The sequence below is a fragment of the Brachyistius frenatus genome, unplaced genomic scaffold, assembly GCF_029030835.1.
Source record: "Brachyistius frenatus isolate BFR_SWC_R1_liver_20210118 unplaced genomic scaffold, ASM2903083v1 Contig_29, whole genome shotgun sequence".
Classification (NCBI taxonomy): Eukaryota; Metazoa; Chordata; class Actinopteri; family Embiotocidae; genus Brachyistius; species Brachyistius frenatus.
In genome coordinates this window covers 2,659,486-2,684,709 of record NW_027210628.1, presented here as the reverse complement: position 1 = coordinate 2,684,709, position 25,224 = coordinate 2,659,486, and the positions used below count along the sequence as shown (strand labels likewise).

At 42.4% G+C, this 25,224-nt stretch overlaps 1 protein-coding gene across 2 annotated transcripts in view; it reads right to left on the bottom strand.

The window, feature by feature from the left end:
• dab1a (DAB adaptor protein 1a) overlaps window positions 1–25,224 on the bottom strand; it is a 215,744-nt gene that overhangs the window by 94,630 nt on the left and 95,890 nt on the right. The window lies entirely within an intron of this gene.

Genomic DNA, 25,224 nt, shown 5'->3' with positions numbered 1-25,224 from the left:
AATTTAGTCTCCAGGTTTGAAGTCAATGCAGAAGTGCTTTAAATAGCAATACCGCTCAGTGCCACTAGGGGTTGGTTTGGAAAAAAAAAAAAACGGCTCCAAAGACTCCCATTCAACTTCTCTTGTCAAATACAAATTATAATTTTTTTTTCCAGAAGTCATTATGGTGTCATTGGCTAAATTCACTTCTTCTCATGAGTGTTATGTGGGTTCTTCTGAAAATAATTCCATAATTAATTAGATATTAGGTCTCAAAGAGAGGTATGTTTAGGGGCATGCCTGGTTTCACTGACAAGCCCAGGGTGCAGTCAGGTTGCTGATATAGGTGGACGGGGCATAGTGTTCTCTGGCTCACAGTCAGATCCACTTCTCACTCCTCCCTAGCTCGCATAGATGTGTTCACTTTTGGCTCAGAAAAAAACAAGATGCCAGATTCTGTGCTTCAGAACAGCAGGTCACAAACTAATAGGTGACACTGGCACTAAAGTGAACAAATTGTAGCAGCGATTTTAAAGCACAACTTAATATGTCCAGTTCAGATCCAGTGCTTATTTTGAAACTTGACTCCCTAACAGGAAGTCGGGTCAACCAATCAGCTTGTTTTGAAAACCATGGGGCCACATGCAGTGCATTGTTGTTGTTGACCATAATACCCTTCTCCACATAAATCTGCAGGAACATTAACATGTACATTCACATAATTACAACATAAGCTTTCAAAGGAAGGCTGCAAAGCATGTGTGGGTGTTGTTTTTAGTGTAATACCATGGAAGCTTCATGAATTTAGTAAATTATTGTAATACACACTATTAATACACCATGACCCCTCGGTAGGCCTATTAAAGGCTCCAATTATGAACAATAACATAATTTCAAGGATAGTATTATTATGTATATGAAATTTCTATCTTCAGTATGTGTGTGTGTGTGTGTGTGTGTGTGTGTGTGTGTGTGTGTGTGTGTGTGTGTGTGTGTGTGTGTGTGTGTGTGTGTGTGTGTGTGTGTGTGTGTGTGTGTGTGTGTGTGTGCGTGCGTGCGTGCGTACTGGTATGTCCTTTCTCCAATTTTTCTTTCATTCAGCCTGTTTCCAAGCCAAACATCCAATTTATAAGATACAATATAACACTTTATAGTAAGTGCTTTGCTTAGAAAATTGTCACTTCATACAGCATGAAAATGAAGACTGAGATTCACTCTGTTCATACTTGTTCTGCTCAGACGCACAACAACAAACTGTATCAGGACTCATTTCACCCCCCACACTGAACTACATATGGTAATGCTGTGGCTGGCTGTCTCTCTCCTCTCAATCCTCACCTCCACCAGTCATCTCCTGTTTTCTCTCACTAATTGTATCTTTCAATCTAATTTTGCCTTCTATTCCAATCACTTAAACATCACACTAGCATTACTGGTAGGTACAGAAAGAGTATCAATGACGCAAATAGTGTTTTCATTCTATCTCCTTCACATTGTCTCTCTCTCACATCCCAACCATGCACACCCACTATGTGTCTCTCCCATAATCATGTTGCAATCATGTGAAAAAAGCATGGGAATATTAAATATTAACTGCACATTCATTCTAGGCAAGCAGAATATGAAATGAATTAATCATGGCTTACAAGGCTGTCTAGATTCTTATCCCTTATTCTTATCTGCCTTCATGTGTTGTGAGGATGCGTCGCAGGAAATTAACAGTGGCCAATGATTGGGACCAGTGTGTGTACTGTATGTAATGCGTGCGTGTGTGTGTGTGTGTGTGTGTGCGCGTGCGTGCGTGCGTGCGTGCGTGCGTGTGTGTGCATGTGTGTGTGTGTGTGCGTGTGTGAGTGTAATGATCTGCCCATTTGAAGTCCATCACTAAATGCCACATGATACTACTTCATCCCACATGTTATCTATGTACAGCAAATACATTCAACCATCTTTTGTCGATTAACTAGTCTTCGGTGGTACAGCTGAACCTGTAAAAACACTTGTATAATGTCTTCTGTGGTTTGGAAGGAGCTTTCTAACGCCTGATGATGGTGGTGTCAGCTTAGCTTGGGCTTGGTAGCTGCACATCTATAACAGAAAGTCTGGAATACAAACTGTGGGTGTGTGAAAGATATGGGCAAGAAGGGTCAGACAAAAGATGCAACAGAGTTGAATCGGGTGCAGTGTTGGATTAATTGTGATTGGCTCCAATTCAAACATTTTTCTGGGGCCCCTCCTTTCACCTCAAACACAAGAGAACACCCGTGCACACTCACATATACACATTTAACCTAAGCTGCTAACTTCTTGTCTATTTACTAAAGAGCTTCTTGCTAAAAAGTTAAACTGTTGAGAAAAAAACTATCACGAAGTCAACACAAGTTATCACATATAAAAGGGAGCAAGGTCATTGGACCTCATTTCCAGCATTCCTTCTCCCTTAGTCATTATTGAAAATAAAGAAACCGAAGTGAATCAACCTGAGTACTGGGTCAGAATAATGTAACATTTCAATGACGATAAACAAAATAGGCAATGACTCAATATGTGTTGTACACAAAGTTGGAAGGTGGTATAAATATTTATATATCTAACTATCACAAACAGTGCAGATTCCAGTTGTGTTGAATGGTTACTTTGGAGTTTTTATGAAAACAGTCTGAGTGAGAGGGCCCACTGTGAAATTCTTACTTGGGGCCCCCACCATTCATATTAATGCCATTGTGTGCATCCTAAGAGCTTGACCCACACATAGGACAAAAAGTCAGGAGATATCTCATGAAATCTTTTAAAAATCAGTTTCATGTAAATCCCTTCATTAAGTTCAGTGTCTCTGACAAAAAAAAAAGTTTATCCAAAACACGTAAAAGCATACCGAGGAGCAGGAGAGAGGAGGGGAACATAATGACTCTTTCATAGCCACACTTTAGGAAAAGCGATAGTTTGCTTTAGAAATGATTCTCTCTTCCATCTTTCTCTCTCCCTCTTCATCTTTCTATCTCTCACGCTTGATGGCCCCCCTGCATGCTCCTAATAACCCATGATGAGTCCTCCACACTTGAGCACCCTCCCATCAGACACCCGCTGAGACGCACGCACGCGCGCGCGCACGCACACACACACACACACACACACACACACACACACACACACACACACACACACACACACACACACACACACACACACACACACACACACTACCCCTCTGTGTCGGACATAGAGGGGTGTGCATGATGACACCCATCAACAGGGCAATTAATGGGCCCGTCCCCTGGTTACAATACAAACTGAGGGAAAGCAGAAAAACAACATTAGCCAATACGGTTGGATTCTAAGGGTGTAATTAGCCTAGCATGCTGTGCCCCCACTTAGACTTGAAAACTCAGAAGCAGTGAGCCAAGAACATGTTGAAGGAGGGAAGTGGAGCAGTGAGGGAGTACAGGGAGATGCACGCAGTTTAAAGATAACAGAAGAAGGCTGAAAATAGTAAATAGGTGAATACACAGCAGCTTTGGAGTAAGACCTGGCCTAAATCTGGCTCTGTTTTATACTAAAAGAGAGAGCGATTGGGAATGGAGGGGGGAAGCAGAGCCAAGTGAGCATGGCGAAAGTGATGGAGGTAAGACAGAGAACTGAGAGGGAGGCATAAAAGAAGAGATGGACGGAGGGAGGGAGAGGAGAGTGGTGTAGACACAGGACCATGCCTGTAGAATACTGATGCTGCTGTAAGGCATGCAGTCAGCGTGGCCTTGGCTAAGCAACCAAGCATGTGCTGCAGAGGGCTGGGCTGCCTCATAATAGCCTGTGTGTACATGTGCACATATTGCTGCTTATGACGTTGTGTGGAAATGATACATAAAGCATATAAAAATTACAGATGCTGTATGTAAACACACGCGTGTTTGTGACCTTGTGTACAAACGTACATGTGTGTGCAAATGAGCGCTTGTATATGCATCGTGTGCTGCAGTGGTGGCGGGTTGTTCGTTATGCTGCACGTGTCTCCGCCTGCAAAGCCTCTGTTATCGCAACATGGAGCCCCATCAGCTCACGCGCTAGCTCTGTTACCGTACCAGAGTCTCAAGAGAACTCCTATAGCTCCCCAAAGACAGCATACTGGAGCACAGACCACCATCTCACACAGCCCAACTCAGGAGCTCCTGCTGAACAGCAGCAACATATAGATGGTTTGTTGCATTTGTTTCTATTTTTCTGAATGTAAAGTAATATGTATTCTGTATGCTGCTGTTAGTGAAAAAAAAAAAATTCCCCTCAGGGATTAATAAAGTAACTACCGAACCTAACCTAATAAGAATGTTCTTTTTTTTTCCATATGTAGTTGATGTTTTACTAATTTCCTGTATATACTAAAATGCAGCAAAAAAAAACTAAGGAAGGAAGGGAAGGAGAAATAAGTGGCAGCATGAATACTAGTGTTCAAGTATCAATGTCACTCTTTATGTTAGCGTCAATTTTAATTAACTAAAAATCCTCAGTGAAACAACAGGAATTCACAGAGGCATTATTACGAGTGCTCCCCAGTGGAAAGTATAGCCAGAAGGCTGTCTTTGTCTTCCTGCACTATTCGACTGTGTCCAGGAGACAACAGGAGGCCTTCTCTTTTCTTTGTGTCTCACTCAATCCCTAATTTTCAGCCGTCTCTCAGAAAGAGATCCAGAAATGGATTTCATTCATTAGCAGGGATGAGAGCAGCATGTAGGGGGGGTCTTTCTCTGCATTTCTAAAAGTATGCCACATGGTGAAAAATGGAAGGAAAAGAAAAGAAAAGAGTGAAAATGCTCAGCAATGTTCTCCTCCATCTTTAATGAAAGAGAATGAGAGGAGCTGTCGCTTTCTGTCTCCCATCGCTCCACCACAACCTGATTACTGTCTGATGATGATGGCACTACTTCCTGACATCTAATTGAAATAATTGTGTGTAATCACTTTAAAAGACTGGCAGGAGACATGCAAGCAATGAGAAGTAGTTAAGAAAGGCGACGGCATTTTAATTGAATCTTCCCAGATGCATCTGATTCCATCAAACATGTGTAAAGCCACCAGGAGACAGGCGGAGACACAGCAGTGGCACAGTTCAATTGAGGGATGAATAGTGGAGTAATGGATTCAGGGGCTGTGAAAGAGAGCAGGGTTTAGGTGGATATGCTTCCACCATTCTTTCAGACTCACGCACTTGATCCCACATAATCTGTAAGAAATCTTACAGATTACAGAAACTGAGTACCACACTGCATCCTGGTTGACTTTCCCAGAAACTGATCTTTAATACAGTATTTCACATAAACAAGTCGAGCCAGGATTTCTTGCTGGTATTGCTGATTGTCTAAAAAACACTTTGGCTGGGTCTGGAGCTCCTAAGTCGATGGTTTACAAGGCAAAGATATTTTGTGGGTTTTGTTGGGGTGGATATTAGGACTAAAATGCTCAGTGTGGACTTCCAAGTTCAGCTCATACTGTTTCCTGCACCACGGGGCCACTCTGTGGATTTCTTTGGGCCCATAACACACAGTGAGCCAGGGCCGGGAGAGCCTGTCCACAGCCATTTCCCTACTCTTTAATCTCAGCGGCGGACTGGAGAGAGCAGCGCTGCACATTCCATTAATGTAAAGTGGGGCTTGAAGGCCCGTAATTTATTGGCTCTGCAGACTCGCCTCCCCTCATCTCACTCATACTGGCTCCCAGCCACCAAATACTCCCCCTGATACCGGCCGACATGCAGCACCCTTTGCTCAGCGTTTTACGCTATTTCACATTTCTCCCTCCCTCCACAGCTGTCTCTCCCATTACCTCCTTCTCTGTCCAGTCTTCTTTTCTCATACCTTTTGCCTCACTATTTTTCCAATAGTTATCTTGCTTCACCCATCACACACTAGAGATTCCCACTGCAGAACCTTTCTCCAGTCAGATTTATAATATTCCATCCTGTTTCTTCACAATCCTCTGCTGTAAACAGGAGACAAGGACAAAGTGAGCAGCCTGGGTCCTTTATCTGTATCTGCATCTCTGATTTAACCGGTTGGTTTAATTACCAGCAAAATGACACACTCACAGAGATAACTGCAGGAGAGGAAAAATCCCCTGCTGACTCTGAGAGAGATGAAGTGCAAGAGAAAGTGTGTGTAACAAGAAAAAGGGGGCACAGAAATCTTGTTCTCTCTTATTGATTCTCCTTTTATTCTGCCCCTCCTCTACCACTTTCTCTTGCCTTGGTCTGAACTAATTGTCATGATCTGTGCTGCTATAGCGAGGAAGCCCTCTTGGCCATGAAGCTGCCAGGGGGCCAGACAGTAGCAGGATCTGCCAGGTCAGGATGGGGGACAGGCATGTACAAGTACCACCAAATCTTAAACCGACCAGAACTGAAAATGTGACAGGTTAAAATTAAGAGAGGATGGTTTGTGCAACTGCTGTGCTTCCAGTCAAACACAAATGAGAGAGAGAGAGAGAGAGAGAGAGAGAGAGAGAGAGAGAGAGAGAGAGAGAGAGGAATAACTCTGCAGTGGTTTTTGTTTGTGTGATTTTTGTTTGAGCAGTTATTTTGATTGCTAATTTAACATTAGTCAGGCTACTTTTCTGTCTTTCGGGTTTTTGTTGCATCACCAAACTTAAATCTACTTTCTTCACAAAGCTCCTCTCAAAATGAAGTTCCCTAAGTTTTGGCCCAGTGCCAACATAGTTTATTGTGCTTTAAGGTAAGCATGAACTTCAGTTTTGTAATTATGCTGCTTCTGGCTTGGCTGAGCTCTCAATTAGACCTCTATCAAAAATGGAGCATCATTGGAGCAGAGGTATGACAATGCATCAACTAAAATCAGTAGGAGTTTACCTTAACCTCTAACTGTGTTAAAACAAAGAGCCTCTAAACATTTGTCTAAAAAGACTTAACAGCAGAATCAAATCTATTAGCCTCAGATTATCAGAGCAACAGACCTGACCGGCACCTTAGCTGAAGAAACAGTCTACAGCCAGCATTGTGTCAAAGACAGTCAATAACATTGGTCTCTCTGTAATAAATTTCATGTGCCAGGACCTCCTCCACATGTCTGGCAAGACCTCCTGTAAATCCTAACATCAGGATCAGGATCACTACTGCAATTGTTTTATAACTTAAACACATTGGTTTATGTGTTGGTAAGTGCACAATGTCTCCTGTATGTGTTGTGGGACTTACGAATTAAGTACCACAATATGGTTTCATTTGGGAAATGTACAAACTAAAAATATATGTATAAAAAAACTATATATATTGAATTAAAGAACCCTCATGAGGTATTTAATGGTGGGATTTCAGTAATGCTATTAGTGGAATTATGTTTGAGATGCTAAAATATTTTTATTTATTAGCTGCTGCTCTTTGTCATTATGCATCATTTGAAAGCACAAAGCCTCATAAATCAAATGGTGTCAACCATTTTAGGATAGTAATACCACAGCTATACCAAAACCAACAGCTTCTAACCTTCTCTATGATCTATAGGGGTACGTACTGATGCACTGTTTTCAGATACTCTCTTTTTACTTTCGAGTCCAACAACAAAATGATTTAAAAGTTTTTGTTTTGTCTTTTTTTTTTTGTAGAAAAAGGAGAGAGAATGTTTAAGGTCTGGGGTTAAGTTAAAGGTCACTGTTAGGGTTGGGCAAACCTTGGATATGTTTTGGGTGAATCTTCATGAAATGAGTCACTGTCGTACTCTGAAGTGACGGAAACATGTATGATGTGTGTACGTGCGTGTGCGTGTGAAAGGTGAATTATTTTAAAGTACAACAGTCAAACTGAGACCAGTTAGAGTTGACAATGGTAATGAGTGTTTAAAGACATAATAACAAGGTAGGTAGTAAAGTCATAGGCACTTCGTTTAAAGTAATAAAACAAAGCAGAAGATAAAAAACACAGATTGTGGGTTGATGGTATGTGATTACAGCAACGATGATTTAAACGTCTGAATTTCCTCACATTCATATTGTTGTAGCGCATGTGAAAAAGTACCTTCAATATGTCTCTTTACACAACAATTTGCACACTCGCTAAGTGGTAGTTAAATGAAAACAAAACTGAATACAGAATTAGTGAGACTATCAAGTAAGCAAGCAATGCAATATTTATGAGCTGATTAAACTGTGTATGCGGTCAGAGAGGAGTCAGGAGAGGGGGCGCAATTGGCCAGTGGGCTGCTTCTTACTTATTATGCTGGGGGCTCGACGTCTCTCTGTAAATTATTTAGACCCTTTCTTTGTGTGTGTGTGTGTGTGTGTGTGTGTGTGTGTGTGTGTGTGTGTGTGTGTGTGTGTGTGTGTGTGTGTGTGTGTGTGTGTGTGTGTGTGTGTGTGTGTGTGTGTGTGTGTGTGTGTGTGTGTGTGTGTGTGAGTAAATTATTAAGGTTATGTGTACATAGCCATGGCAGGGATCTTTTAGAGGGGTCACTGGCCATTCTGTTGAAATAACATTAGTATATTGCCACTTTGTGCTCTGTGTGCGTGTGTGTGTGTGTGTGTGTGTAAATCTATCAGAGAGGGGTTTTCCATTGAGTGAAAAGCATCCTCAGGGACGCACTGTGAGCAAAAAGGCCAAACTGATACAGAGATAACATGAGGCTGAGATGGAAGGAGGAACAAAGAGAAAGAAAAAAAAAAAGAAAAAGAAAAGGAAAGACAAGACCAATGCATTTCTGTTCATTTTCTTACATATATTTATGACACACGGTTCCCTATTCGCTTTATTCCCACCTCAGAGGGAATGAGTGCATGATGGAAATGAATGTCTTTTCATTGCGAGTGTATTGTCAGGTCTGTCTGCAGAGGTCCTGAGAGAGGTGCCGGACAGGTTAACATGGGAAACAGTTTTGCTAATCGCTGTGCTAATTGCATTTCTGAACGCATGTTAGCAAACTGTGAGCCATTTCGCAGCAAACAGCCATGGCCTAAGCTGTGAATAATGACCACTTCAGCTTCTGCAAGGATGTATAAGTGCTGGGATCCTGATAGACAAGGTTAGTGGGCAGTTTAGAGAGAGGGGAGTGGAGAGTGATGAAGAGTGGGGAGGCATGGAGAGGAAGAGGAGGCTAAGAAAGGATGCATATGATGGCTTTCTTCATGATTACTTACATCTGTCTTGCCACAATAAATCCCTTAAAATATTCAACTGACAGCTCCAGCCCAAAGTAAATGTCTTGTGGTTTTACATCATGGATGATTTAGTCAAATGTCTGCTGAAGAATCTTTCTCTACAACAACATATTTCTCACTTACTTTTTTAACAGTGGTTTCAAATGATGAGTCTAAAAAAGCCAACGCTCTTTGATTCTGTGGGCCTCACACATTCAGTAAAACTGATATGCATGACTTTCAGATAGATAACACGTTTCCCCCCCTTTTGCCCTGTTTTAAAGCTCCATTGGGACCGAGGTAACCCAACGTGACATCACCCATTGGTTTGGGAACTGCTGTTCTGAAGCCTCAAGTCTGGACAAATATAAGTTGTACTTATTTTCTTTGTTTTATTGTCATTTTTATTGACTATGATGTCATTGTCAAAATTAACCTCTGTGATCTGGGAGTCACTACACTAATGGATGACAAGAAACACAACCAGCTTTGTCAAAAAACTTGTCAAATAACAAGCAGTCAGACAATCCAACAGTACAGACACCCCAGGCATGTCAATTAAACCAGACACGTCCCGAAACATACCTCTCTTTGAGGGCTAATATCGGTTTAATCATGGATTTATTTTAAGATGGAACACCAGAACACTAATTAAAAGGAGTGAATTTACCTAATGGCACCATCATGACTTTTAGATTTTTTTTTTTTTTAGTGATTTTGTATTTCATGAGAGAAGATGACGCTTTTTGAAGGTGAGTCTATTTAGGTTTTTTGGAGCGAGACCCTCAGTGGTATTGCACTTTAAGGTATTTCCACAGTGGCCTCGCTGACAATAGCGTGACATCAATAAAACACAACCTCCACATTCATCACAATGAGACCCTTGTACGATGCAGAAAACCCCAAGAGCTTTTGGTGAAGACCTAAGGAAGAGGGGGTGGGAGCGTTAACAAGGCAAACATTTTTAAATTCAAATACACATACTTGTTAGGAAATCATATATCAGCATAGCATGCTGCCAGATACACCACAGTACAGCCATGATATCTCATCTTTAAGATTTGATCACAGTTTTAATCATCGTAAAAACATGAGTCATATCCAGAAAAATGAATGCTACATACAAGCTAGTGTATTTGTGGGAGAAAGAGGAGGAGAATGGATGGAGGACATACAGAGCAGCTGGCCTTTCAACTCCCTCTGGGACTCTGCTGAACATACCCTACTCCTCATCTTGCTGCTACAGTATATGGTCTCCATAGTTACAGATTAATTACAGATGGATGATAGTTGCACCTTTTGCCCCTGCATCACCTAAGCACAGTCTGTGTGACAGTCTGGTCTCCTTTACATATTTACCCCTGATTCACTATACTACCCCCAGAAAAGACCCCATCTTAATTAGGAACATATACTAGGACCCCCAAAACAACCTCCTCCATCCCCTTCACCCCCTCCTCCTGCTATATACTCATCCATTTTCCTACCGCCTCCACCTGCCCCACGCCTGTCCCTGGATCAGCAACCCTCCTGGTGCTGTTTGTTCTTATTTCCTCCGTTTCCTCTCTGCATTCTGGCTGGCGAGTGATATTAGAGGCTGCACAGTGTCCTACACCTGGAGGAAGCATGTCTGTGGAGATGCTGCCTTCATGTTAATAGACTAGTCGGGAAGTCCTCATGGGTACAGACGAGTGAAATCACCTGAGGTGAAAGCAGCGAGTCCAACTTATTCTGAGAGAAAGATGATTTCTCTCACACAATTTTAAAGCACTTGTGTATGTAGGGCCGCTGCCAAACAGCTATTAGGGAAAGCTGTGTCACCGCACTTACAAACAATTAGGCGATGTAAACAGACTAATGTTAATGAAAAGGGGGCAAACTGACTTCTTATGGCGACCATTTAGCCTAGCATTTAGCCCGGTGCCGAGGCAACAGCCGCTGTCACGGGAATGCTAATGAAGCTAAGGAAAACAAAGCCTGGTTAATGAGAGCTCTTAGATAAGAGAGCAGAGGCCAGGACACACACACACACACACACACAGCTCATACGCCTCTCCTTCGACACTAATTAGACAGGAAGGACTATATGTGGAGGAAAAGCTAACTAACCGTCCACATCAATAGTGCATCGTGCCAGCCTGTCTCAGCCATTGGCCTCAAAGACATGGAGGGAGGATGAGATGGAGAGGAGGAGAAGGGAGACAAATTAGAGAGAGGCCAAGACATGGACGGCAGACAGAAATGAATCTGCAGGAGCGAAAATGAATTCACACCAACACTTGTCAAGCTGTGAGCTACATACATGACACGTGTAGCAGTTATCTAGTCCACGTTTACAGCAGAAAGAGTGATGAACGGCCACCTGGAGTGAACTTAGTTGTCACCTCTTCGCACACATCCACCATCTACAGTGTGAAGACACACGCATGTAGATATACAGATTCACACAGACCTCTTTTCAAGACTCCATAAAGAAGCATTAGAAGCTAGTTTAGTAGAAGAAAGCTGGTCTCCCAGGAAATAAGCTCATAAACAAGTAATTTCTATGAGCAAATGCATTTGCGAAAATTTTTTAATTTCTATCGACATAATGAGGGAGTGTTTATCCTGAATATATCTGCTAAATGTTCTTTTGCTTTCACTACAACACCTGCTTCTGGAAAATGAAGCACGATTAAGGTTTTTATGTTCACACTCAGACAAGTTTGACAATGCAGGTTAAATTTATAGAAAGGTAGTGGACTTGATTAAATACTGGATGTACTTGGAGCTCAGTGAGGCTGTTCTCAGACAGTAAAACTTAGAGTTAAAAAAACCGAACCAATGACCATTCTAACATGTTTATGTTAACCCTAGTGTGACGCAGTGTACTGCTCAACATGTTCATCCACTTGGTTTAGGCTTGTTTTTTTTTCTAATTAGCACTGAACAAAAAGCTGATGGGAATGTAAGAATTTTGTTCAAGTATGTGATAATCAACTGAAGTGTAGGACAAAGTAATGACCTGATGTTCACAATAGAAAAAAAATCAGGGGGTCACCACAGAGATTGGAATTCATCCTGAAAAGAACACAAATGCCTGTATCTAATTTTCATTAAATCCTATCCAGTAGTTGTCAGGTCATTTTGATCAAAATCTCAAACGTCAACCTCATGGTGATGTTTGAGGAAAAGTAAAGGGATCAGTGGGATACATCATCAGGAATCTTTAATTTTAAATGGCTACAGATGTTGAGATACTTCACCAGACTTGAAAAGCATGACCTGCTGGTGGTGCAGGAGTGGCATTGCTGTCCCTTGAGTCATAATGCTAGCTTGGCTAAAAAGTCAGAAATGACTTGAACCATTAAATGGATGAAATGGAAGATCTTGTGGTTTCAACGATAGACATAAAAATGGACATAATCTCTGGGTCTTAAAGGTAAAGTTACAAAAGACATTTTACAGGACTTAAAGGGGAGCCGTGTTTTTGTTTTACATAAGTCAAAGCCTCATCCTTCATACTTTGGTCTCCCTGCCCCCACCAGACACCCTCTCCCCTCCATCCCCCTCTGACACTCAGGGAATACTAACTACTGGGCTTTTCTTCTCCCCGGGCTTGACCTGATATTGCTGCCACTCCTCTTCCACAAGCCTGAGGCGATGGCTGAACTTAAACTAGGTTAGGGTTGGATATGGAAAAAAAAAAAGGTGCACTAACACCAGACAGACAGCATGCAGTGGAGTGTAAACTTAATAACCATAAAGCAAAGATTTGGGAAGTGACTGCCACTCCATCTCCCTCTTGTCTGGATCTTTCTGTCTCACTATCCATCTATCAAATCTCCATCTTCCATTTTCTTCCTCTGTGTGCCAGTCCCTCCCCCTCTTTGGCAATCTATCGCCCTTTTTATCTCTCTCTATTTTGCACTCCCTCTCATTCTCCATTTTTCACTCTCTCTTGTACAATCAATCAGTTCTGAATTACTCATTTACTCTGTCTCTCAGTGCTGCATATTCTCTCTGCCACCGAGGACTCCGTTAATTTTCTCCCCTTCCTCGCTCTCTCTTTCTCTATACTCCGCTTGATAGAATCAGATGCTATTTGTCTATTAAGGGGCCGCAGGGTTATTTAATAAAGGGCCTGTAATAACTGCGTGTGGCTTCATATGTGCGGGCAGGAGTGTGCATTTTCGACCAGGCAGGCGAATATCCTTCCATTCTCCACCTTGATGAGGAAATTAACATGTCCGATGTGGGGGCTGATGAAAAGTCATCTCAACACCAATGGTGAATGTCGCAGTTAATTTTCTATTTAGCTACAGTAACCCTAACCAACTGTAATTGATTAGGTGATCAAAAGTAATTGGTATTACTTGTAGGCCGTAGCTATGGATTAATTTGTCTTTTATGAATACTAATTGACCCCGGAGTGCCCCTGTGCCCACACCTCCCCCGTTCCCTGGTGCTCTTCCTTTCCACTGCAACACTTACTGGACTTACAAGTCATTGTACATTCTTCACATACCCTCAATTTTCTCAATGTATGTCTGTCTGTGTGTGGGTACAGTGTGTCAGTGTGTTTGGCTCTGCTTGTGTATGTGATCAAGTATTTGCGTCTCAGCTGCCTTGGTGAGGAAACCAAACAATTCTTTTTGACATCCATTATGTGTGACTTCATGTGTGCCGGTACGTGTGTGTGTGTGTGTGTGTATGTGTGTGTGTGTGTGTGTGTGTGTGTGTGTGTGTGTGTGTGTGTGTGTGTGTGTGTGTGTGTGTGTGTGTGTGTGTGTGTGTGTGTGTGTGTGTGTGTGTGTGTGTGTGTGTGTGTGTGTGTGTGTGTGTGTTGCGCACTCGTATGTACCAGCATGTTCATTTGTGAAACAAATTGGTGCCGGAAAAAAAACCGCAGGTCTTTGGGAATCAATCTAAATAATCGAAACAATCGTTTCTTCCATGTTTGCCATTTATGAGAACTACTGAAAAACAGAATTAAAGAAAATGTATCTCCCACTCTGAACCATACACTGAGGCTTCAGCACTCACACACACATATAAACGGAATCACAAATAAACATGTAACCACATGCCAGACACAAAAACACACAACTAGACAAAAAAGGAGAAACAGAGATACTGATAGACAGAGTTCACCTCACTGGGTCATAGAGCAGTAAAGAGTGGTTTCATCAAACTGTTTCATCAAAACAAATCCAGTACAAAGCACAATACTGCTTGAAGCTGATCAAAAATATATATTGATCGAGAATGATTGATGATTTAACTGCCTAATTTTGCTGTTTCTCCACAAATGATCTATTGATCAGGCTGGTGAAATTCTCCAAAGACTATTTTCTTTCCCAGTTTGGCCACATTACCCGACACACACACAGATAAGAACACCAACACACCCACAAGACTAAACTCAACCCTTATCACTGCTTACTTCCTCTCTCCAGCAATGTGTTTAGGGCAGAAAAATGCAAGTATGTACACACAAACAAACACACACCTCCAGCAGCTCTGCAGAGGCTGAGGTTATAAGGCTGTCATGGCAACCACTCTGCAAAGGTGTGATTGGTCAAGGGAATGACATGCAGAGCAATGTTTGCTGAGAGGAGGTATGTTAATTCGATACACATAATAGGAACACATAGTTCACACACACACACGCATGCACACACGCACGCACGCACGCACGCACGCGCACACACACACACACACACACACACACACACACACACACACACACACACACACACACACACACACACACACGCAGTCCAGCAGTAGTGTACATTTTTCTCATGGGACATGAAGACATGTTTAAAATCACTGTACAAATATTGAATTATCAGAAAAATATATAGCCTACTGACAAGTCAGAGCAAACATTACTTAGTTAATGCCATAATAAAGGAAGTGACAAACCGGTTTATATGATCTGAAAATAAATAAATCAAAATAATTCTGAGATATTTAATTAAAATATGCAAATGTTCCCACAGTTTAGAGGCTATCAAATTTAACTTAAGAGAAAAAAATATTTTCTGACTACATTTCAATTATAGTCTCTGCACATTTCTCACCAGCTCTGCACTAACAGAGGCGGGGGGGAGGGGGAGGGGGTTCTGAAATTAAACATCTAACACAAGGTTCATCAATTGTTCTGGCTCCAGCAGCACAGAGATTAAACATCAACATTATTAATTATGATTAAAATGCTCCAACCTCTTGAGGAGTTTGATGAAAAACTTAATGGGAAAATAAACACTGAGGTTTCTAACAGTTGTTATAATCACAAATTTTGTTTGCTTTTGCAGTGCGCCACTTATTATTTAAAATAAATACCAATCAGTGTGTGTATCCTTAGATCTTTACAAATGTGTGTGTTTGTGTGTGTGCAGGGTGCAGATAGATGTGCTGGGTGTTTTGCTGCCACGACAAAAGGGCAGCGTGATCATACGATGGGCCCATTCTACCCCAGCCGGTCCCCTGTGCCCAATTAGAGAGGAAAGAAAATCAAACCGGTCAGCGCTTGGAAAATGATCGATCACACTGACCCCATGTGTGTAACATATATGTAACATGTCAGGGTATAAGCTGGGCTAATACATCAGCTAACACATTTGTTGACCCCAACGTTCCTCAACATTCCCGCGGTGACTTGAACATTTGGGCTGTGAATTGTGACTGGGACTGACAAAACTGTCACTGTAACATGCACTAAACAGGCATCTTTTATATTGCTGATTGTGTCTTGTTTTTTTGGGACATTTATTTATTCAAAGTGGACACGCTCTGTGTGGTTCAGCTTACACTAGTGGAATGAGGTTAAGATCTAAGATCTATGGAAATGAGCTGTAGTCATTCGATACCCACATGGAAAAGGTATAGCACTCTGAATCCCCCCAGCATTACCCCAATTAATCATTCATACTTCATATCTACATATTCAAATTACCTGAGAAAAAGCCACAGCAGTTGGGGGAGGAGACGGAAGAAGTGGTGGGAAGATCATTTACAGGAAAGAGGAGAGAGGGATGTGTAAGTAAAAAGAAAAGAAGAGCCAGCTTCAGGCTTCTATTCATGTGATTTCTGTAAAAAAAAAAAAAAAAAAAAAAAAAAAAAAGTTTTGTTCCAGTCTTGGATTCCTCTCGGGTCCCTTGACGCATCCAAATAGCGCTAGCAGTTAGCCTGTGACCATGCAGTGCCATCTGCATTAGCGCTCGGGTCTCCTGGTTACTCAGAAGAAGCCGTGCGCTGTCGGAGCCGCAGCACCAAAGTCTTTATGGCCACAGCTGACAGATTCCAACCTCTGCCCTATTAGTGAACTGGGAGCCTCTGTGTGCTCTTCTTTCTGTCTCTGTGTGCCTCTTGTGAGAGCCTTGATTAGGGCTTCAGGGAACAGGGAAGACAGAGAGCGTGGTGACAAACGGAGAGAGAAGAAAAAGACAAAAAAAAAGACCAACAGAGAAGAGAGAGGCATAAGAATGGGAAGCAATATCAGAGAGAGAAAGAATCAAGATTTTCAAAATATTTAAAAAAAAGCACAAGTGTAAATAGATATTGCGGGGTTTTCATATATTTATATATACAGTAGTTTCTGTATAAGGCTTCAGCAGAGTCATAGGGAAAGTATGAAACTTGTGGACAGAGGACAAGAAGGACAGAAGTGTGACAGGTAGAGGTGAACAAGCACATGAAAGGCATGAGACAAGAGGCAATGTGTCGCGCATAAAGAGGGCTGTGTTAACCTGTGTTATTGATGCTGTGCATCAACCCCCCTCTGTTGTCACCTCCTGGTGCCCCCCAGGCTCAACACACAAGACGATCTATGCATCGAGGAGGAGCTGTAAGAGGCTGAGGAGTCAGAGCTGGGGGTGAATGGTGGTTGGAGTAAAAATCCAAAGGGTCTAAAGGCCACTGCATGCTTCTCATGGCTGTTCCCACATGCTGTCAAATGGCAGTTTGCATTTTCCCAATTCAAAAACTGCACTGTAGACAATATATGCAAAAGCCCTGTGTGAGCTGCAATACTTAATGATACGTCTTTAAACAGTTTTAGACTCTTCAAGTGTGTAATTTCCCTTCATTTACTGCACTATAAAATCAATATAGAAATGTGCAGTTATCAGAACATGAGTCCTCAGCAAATGTCAGACACTTAATCAACATTAAACAAATTAAGAGGTCGTGTCAGACTTATCAGTGGAGCAGCAACTAACATATTTAATGCTGATTTTCTGTTATTCCTTTGTTTAATAGATCACTCCCAAAATTAGCAAATTTACAATGATGTAAAAAATAATACAAAAGGATATTGTCACACTTGAGTGGAAAGAAACAGTAAATGCAAAGCTTTTGTTTTACTTCATCTTCTCACTGATCATTAAAACTGCTGGTGATCAAGTTTTTTGTGATCAGTGAACTAATGCAATTCATGTCAGTATTTTATTGTGAGACATGACGCCTGTCATAAAAGCACAAGGATGAGACTAAAACAGTTACGTCTGCAGGGAACACACACACACTCCGAGCCTATGACCCCCCCAACACACACACACACACACACACACACACACACACACACACACACACACACACACACACACACACACACACACACACACACACACACACACACACACACACACACACACACACACACACACTGTGCAAACGTTAGCTGGATACTGGGTGAGGGGACTGGGGCCAGTGGGATGTCTGGAGCGGGAGTGGGGGAGGGCGAGTGAGGCTTGGCTGATGACTGGGTGGGTTGGCTGGCTGATGAGCAGAGAGGCTGGCTGTCAGCGCGAGCCTGTAATTGAGGGTGGGTGTGAGCTTCCCCCATGGATTCCCTATATTCTCTGACAGCTGTAGCACAGTACAGGCTGTTCACCACAGTAATCATCATCCGCTCCTACAGACGGGAGTCCTGTACATCTCTCTATCAGCTGGTTTACACAGACATGATGGGGTGCATTTACAGGTGAGACTACACTACACTATAGAAATTAAAGACTATTAATAAAGCCAAACTATTATGTTTAATTAAGGTTTGATCCAAAGATAATGCATGACTGTTTGATGTAAGGTGAATTCGACAGCAAAAGTAAGATGGACTACTTTCTGGAAAGTCAATGACCTATACAAATCACAAGAAAAAGACACGCAGAGAGACATTTGTTTCAAAAAGCCATTTTGTTCTGGAATAAGAAAAAAAAATCTGTCACTTTCTATTTCGATCCACGACTGAGTGGTGTGTTTGGTAAAGTCTAGTTCCCCACGGAGTCTGGGCCTGTGATCCAGCAGTGCTGCAGGTTGAAAGGGAACTCACATCTGTCAGTGCATCAAATCAACCACATCTGCATCAGTAAACCAGACTTAAGTGTGTTTCGGTTTACCGTTTCCTCACTTTGCAATGCCATCAGAAGTTGTTACAGCCGTCTCCTTTTCTTTCCGTCCCTGTTTCTCTCCCTCCGTCATGTTTTCTTTACTAACAAGGATGGCAGGACATGTAGCAATATATAAAACTGCCACTCTTTTGCTTTTGTTGTCTCCCGCTTTCTGGCCTCTCTTAAAGCGCAGGGATTTGGGGATAACCTCTGTCGTAATAGCTTCAGTTGACTTTGGGTGGATCTGCACTTTTCCTGCCCAATTGAAAATCCATGTTGGACCGTGGCTGTCCCCTAACCTGCTCAAACACACACATACACACACATGCCTGCAGTGTCGTTCTGGGTATCTTACTTGGAAAGCTCAGAACAAATCTTCTGCATGGCAGGTCACCGAGGCCCCGAGGACCCCTCACACTTGACATGGTCGCCCACAGATGTGGCCTGCCTGGAATGCGATGCAGGCTTTCAGCGGGGAGCGGCAGCGAGGTCAGGTTTTGGACAGAACCAGAGACATGCTCCACTGGACCACACAGACAAGCTGCTGTCGCTCTAATTGGCTGCAGAGCAAGAATGAAAGCCCAATACACTGCACTCATATTAGCCTCAGCTTTAAGGACAATAGGAGCTGAAGGACCACAACAGCAAAGCAGACAAGAATTAATGATGGCCATTATGGCTGCCAGCAACCACAAACCGTTAATTTCAAACCAGGTTTTTTTTACAAGACGGGTAATTAAGGGCCAAGTACACCAGGCTGCATCTGCTGGCAAGGAATATTTCTGCTTTTAGTGTAACACATCTGACAGAGAGTTTCAATTTTAGATCACAGCCCCCACCTCTAATCTGTCTTGACTATAGCTTTAGGCTATTTGGCAAAACATTTATGTTCGTTTGGTTTAATGCCTTAAATTAGCCCACATCACGCTGCTCTCAGTCTGACCTGTTTAATGCATCTTGACACCAGCAATTCTCTAACAAGCGTCTGAGTGTGCGCAGACATGGGCTGTTTGATTCCTCTGCACTTCTCTACTCCAACAGGGGAGTTCAAAGACTTGTATTTTGGTGAGGATATAAAAAGGAGTGGGAAAACCCAGGAGAGGCAGATAGAGAAAGAGGAGAGTGTGGTTTTTTTTTTATGTTGAGAGTGAAAGGATTTTAAGTCGTGTGTGTAAAAAGGTGATGTTAATTGCCACCGATTCCTCTTCCTCTCCCTCTCTTTCGGTTTCTCCTCTGTAACGGCGTCTGGCAAACCAATTTGCATCGGCAGCATCAAGGAATTTCTGTGTGCAATCAGATAATGCGCAGCGGAGCCAGGAAGGCTGAGCTCTGAATCGAGATAATGGCTTGAAAAAAGGGAAAATCTCATAACATGCTTTCTTCTTCTCACCTGCAAGCAAATCAGAAACACAAACCAGCAGATGAACAAGGAAGAAATCCGCGTATTTGCGTGCGTGCATGCATGTGTTTACGCATAATGTGGAAAAGAATGAAACATGGAAAGAGGAGATATATCCAGAGGGAAGCACAGGAGGGGTGTCGAAGCATTTAGAAAGGACGGAAAGCAGAGAAATCGAGATTTTGGAGATGGGAATGGAATGGAGATTTTGACAAGTGCACGACATTCACCCACTCTGACAGCCGACTCGGTGAGAATGACGCTGGTGGGAGAGTAGGAATGAATAAACTCCACCTGACATGATGATGAGCCTTGACCTTTCAGGATAAGAGGAGGAGGATGTAGAGATGGGACTTGCACTGCTGTGGGGGTGGCTGGGTGACACAGACGCAGAAAAAAAAGTTGTGATCTAAAAAAGCCTTCGTTTTCAGAGTGTGTGAGCGTGTCTCCGTGCCATATAGGTACACATTCCCACGCACTGAGATACAGTATGTCTGTGTTTGTCAGCCAGAAGGTACAGCTTCTTCAAAAATATGACATGGATCCAGTGTGACAGAGCAGGAGCACAGGAATATTTAACCCTGCTCAGGGCTCTCGTGTTGGGCTACAAAGGCCAGACGATGGTGCCCCATGCAACAGGAAACACAAATGATCAAAACTGAGGGCATGTTTGAATGTGCAAAAGAGGATATGAGATGAACAAAAAAAATACCCACAGGAAGAGACAAAAGATCGAAAACCAACAATAAGTAACATTTTTAAAAGCATTCCTCTCATTTTTAGGTTAATCCCATACAGCTTCCGCGGTGCCTCTCTCCCTCCATCTCTGCCTCTCACTCTGTTGCTTCCCTTCTCCTCCTCCGTCTCCTCGACCGTCCCTCCGGCTTGGAGAGACATAACAGCTAGTGACAGAAGTTAAGTGATTCCCAAACCGGCCGCTCGCACAAAAACCCAGCAGCAAAACACTGTCTTGCACATGGATACTCGTGCATCCACACACACACAGAAACACACAGCAGGTCGGGAGACACTTTGCGCTGCTCCATTCACCCGTGCTCCTGGTGCAGCTACATGTATGAATATGTTTATATTGTTTGCATATCCATCCATTACAGTCTGCTTTGGCTTCTGGCAACATATCTTAGAAGGATTCCTTTTTCTGAATCCTTTCCTGTGCTGACTGTATCATCGCTCTTGGCTCTCTCCGTCTTTCTCTGCCTCTCGCTCTTATCCTGTCTATTTTAATGTAGATGTCAACATCAAAGCCTCTGTCCCACTCCACCCAGAAGTGAGGCGTAGGAGTAAAATGTCTAGACTAGCCAGCAAGACTCCTTATCAACCAAAGTTAAACCCACATTCTCTGCAGTAGATGTCAGACTGTAACATAATTACACATACACCGTTCAACTCAGGAGGTAAGGAGCTATCAGAAGGAGAAGACACGGGCATATCATGTCTTTAAAAAAGTCCAGTTTGTTTTGACTGAGCAGCCCTGCTTCTGTGATCAGATAAAAAAAAGATGGGTACAGTAGCAGGAAAGTGAGTTACAACCCAAAATCACACATCACGGGAGAAGTCATGATCATGACATTTCAGCTGCCTATTAACTGTCATGCAAATAATTGGGATAAACTATTGTATTGTATTTTTCTGATCCTTTTATGCCACTATTATAGTATGAACCTAACAGTTTGATAATACACGTACACATGATGAAGAAGAAGAACCATTTTCTGGCATTTAACATGAATAAACATTGCATTTATATCTGCCTTTTAGGATTTAGAAACAAAAATTAGGGCGGATATGACACATAGAAAAACTTAAATTTACAAATGCTATGAATGAAATAAATTACTGACGGTGATAGATAAATAACCAAAACAAACATATTTATATGGTGGTGCTGATTCTCCACCGATGTGCCATTAAATCAAGATTTAACGAAGGGGGCGCAAAGAGATGACGCCATTAAAACCAGTGGAAAACAACATGAAAATAGTGACGGAAATATGACATTTCTGTTCGCTTCAGTCACCTGTTTTTATACAGATGAATGGAAACTATTCTAACAATTATGAAAAATGTTTGCAGTCAGCTGAAATAACCCCAATCAGGCGATCAATGCAGAAACATTTACACATTTATTAGATCATTTTCAAACATACAGCACATGTATGCCCACTGAGCAAATTAATAGCAAGAAATATAATGCTGACAACAAAGTACATTCACTGCTAAACCTCTGAGTGTGGCCACTCAATCTACTTTACACCCACTGTGCTAATTAATACACATATAGGAGCATCTTAGGCCATTAATCAGGCTTTTATGAGGGTAATCCGAGCATTAAAATAGTTATTTGCCTAATAGATAGAGGTGTGTGGTGAATTAGTCAATGAGCTGAGGTCTGTAGCACTGCGAAGGTCTTTCCTGCTTCTTGGTAAAACCATTGACCTTCCTGATCATCAGCCCACAGCACTGAGCAAATAAATGACCACAAAGCCACACAGACGCATGCACACATAGGAAAACACTGGGAGAGAAAAAATAACCTGCAGCATGACAAACCAGTGACCTTTAACACTGCGAGAAAAACAATATTTCAAGAAAATTCCTCAGATATTTCTTTCTGAATAGGATACAAGGCCAATACGTGACAATCAGGAAGAAGACAACGTTTTATTTAGTGGTTTACATATTTGCACAGCCACTCACTGCTTTACTCTAAGTAATACGATTTTCATTTAATATACAAAGTCCTATATTTGGAGCTACAGATACCTAATGAATTTCTCTTCTCTTTAACTCTGAGTGAAAAAGAAAGAAACTGATTATTGAGCAGATGATAAGATGTGCTCCTTATTAGTGTTTTATTAAAACGCAGCCTTTAAAGTTATTGTGTAAGGTTGTTGAATTTTAATGGTCCCTCACTGTGCTCCAGATAGCAGTCTGGTTGTGAACACAGATACAAGGGGAGAGGAGAAGAGATGAGAGGTAAGAAGGGAGGGGAAAGGCAAATGGGGAGGAGAAAAAAGAGATACAGAGGAGGGAGACAAATGGAATAAGAAAGGGGGAGAAGAAGAAAGGGAGGAAGGAAAAAAGTGATCAGGAAAGGGGCGTGATCCAAATTAGGCTTTTAGTGGCGGGGTGATATGATGAAAAGAGGAATGATGACATAGCTGTAAAGATCTGAATAGTCGACTGAGCAGAAATGCTTTACAAGGAAGAGAGGAAGAAGAGTGAAGAGGGTTAAAAGGACTTATCTCTTTCTGTCTGTCTGCAGAGTGTCTATCCTCTGCTCTCCATCTGTCTGCATTTTTCTGCCTTCCAGTATGTCAGACAACAGACACACAGTCGCTGCTGTAAGGTGTCACGCTGACAGCTGTCACATTCTGATGCCACATCCCTGTTGTGATCTTATTGTCTGAATGACAGCTTCTTCTCTCTGACATCAGCAGGGTGCGCGCATATACACGCGTACACGCACGCACGCACATGTATGTTTGTGGTGTTCGTCGTGAGGCTGAATACTGGGCAGCCTTTAGCAGCCTACTGGTATTTACTGTAAATGTCAAAGGAGCGATAGCAATGTAAAGCTTTTTCGTTCTGGGGTTCACTCTTGCAAAGCTTCAACAACATGGAAACAAGAAGGCAACTCCTTCATCACTACAAGCTGTGCTGAGTAAGAGTGTCCCGTCATGCGTTGGGTTCAATGATGGAAAACCAAGACGTTATCAAAGAGTTTGAGAACTGTTCCTGTTGTTTACGGACTGAGCGCAGCACACAAATGCGCGGGAGGACACAATAAGTGAGAGTAAACATTCCAAGTTGTGTCTCTTGATCAATGTTAAGCACTTTTGTGACCACTGGTGTGTGCATTTGTGATTGCAGCATGCACATGAAACTTGAGCAGAGAGTGCACATCAAATTTTGTGTAAAATTTTTGGGGAGCAGAAAGAACTTACAGGGTGTCAAATCCAGTGAGTAGGGATGGTGGGGGGGGCGACGATTGTGCTGTTGCAGGCTAGAAACTCAGGTTTGCAATGTGCTTTGACACGTCAGGTTGGAGAACCCAAGAGTCATCGCACCACACTTCAGGTCGTTTGAATGTTTTCCCTTATGATACTCACTCTCGGCAGTTAATGTTCCATCCTGCTTCATGCACATTTCTGTGCTGCGCTCCGTTCGCACGCAACAGGAACAGTCTGCGATAATCAATGTTTTCTATAAACAATGAATCAAATGACTTGGTATGTTGTAAAATATGATGGTTGTAGAGATAAACCCACTGAAAATGATCACCCAGCGAGTTTTGACATCTTCTCCCTGATTGTTTGGGATCACAAATTTGGCTAAGCCACTTTTTTCTGAATTCTACCTCTCAGTACCAAATGGCAAACAAACAAAGTTAGAAACAAGCGAGGAAACACAGCTCAGCATTAAGCAGCTAAAGATAGATATTTTCCTCTGGAGAGGAGACCGAACTAAAACGAAAAGGGAAAACATTGGACACGGATACAAAATACCAAATCTCAGATTCTGCTAAAATTATTGCATTTTTTAAAACTCTTTTGAAACATCTCACATAAATGAAAAGTGAGGCCCTCGTAACAAAGGTTTTGTCTTTTTTACTGGTTTTTATCACAACTCTGGGAGGATACACACATTAACACACCCACATATGCGCACAAACAAAGAACAAATAGTTGTATAAAACATAAGTAGCAAACATTTGGCCTCTCGACTTCCTGAATGGCAGTAATTGTGTTTTGGAGCCGAGTGACTGACAGGGTTTGAATGGCAGAAATGAGTGCAGTGGAAAGGTCGTTTCGCTCGTTACGACTAGCAGGTAGCGCCAGTTTGGATGCGGCTGCCGTGATTGGACCATTGAGTTGCAGCCTTCTTGATTCCTCTATTGTTTCTGATGTAGGACTGGGATACATGGGTGGATTTGACGGTTTCATGCTGTGTACCACTTATGTGTGTTGGTGTGTATATGTGTGCATTGTGTGCATTGTGTGTGTTCACAACCCCCAGATGCCGTGAGTCAGTGTTTCAGAAGGCTCATTGCCGTTTGACGCCCACATCTCCGGCTAAACGGGTTTGCTTTTCAAATGTCAGATCATTGTGGGAGAGTGAGGCGGCCCCTCTGACGAGACTATGATTGTTTCTCCAGAAAAAGGGAATGAAGGGAAAGAAAGAGGGAGTGGGAGAGCAAGGGGAGATGATGACTGCTTTCCATTATTAGCCCGGCTCACTACTGACAGAGGAAATAGTGAGGCTCTCTCGTTCTGCTCATCGATCCCTCTCTTCTGGGAAGATGGCCAGCACAATACTCTC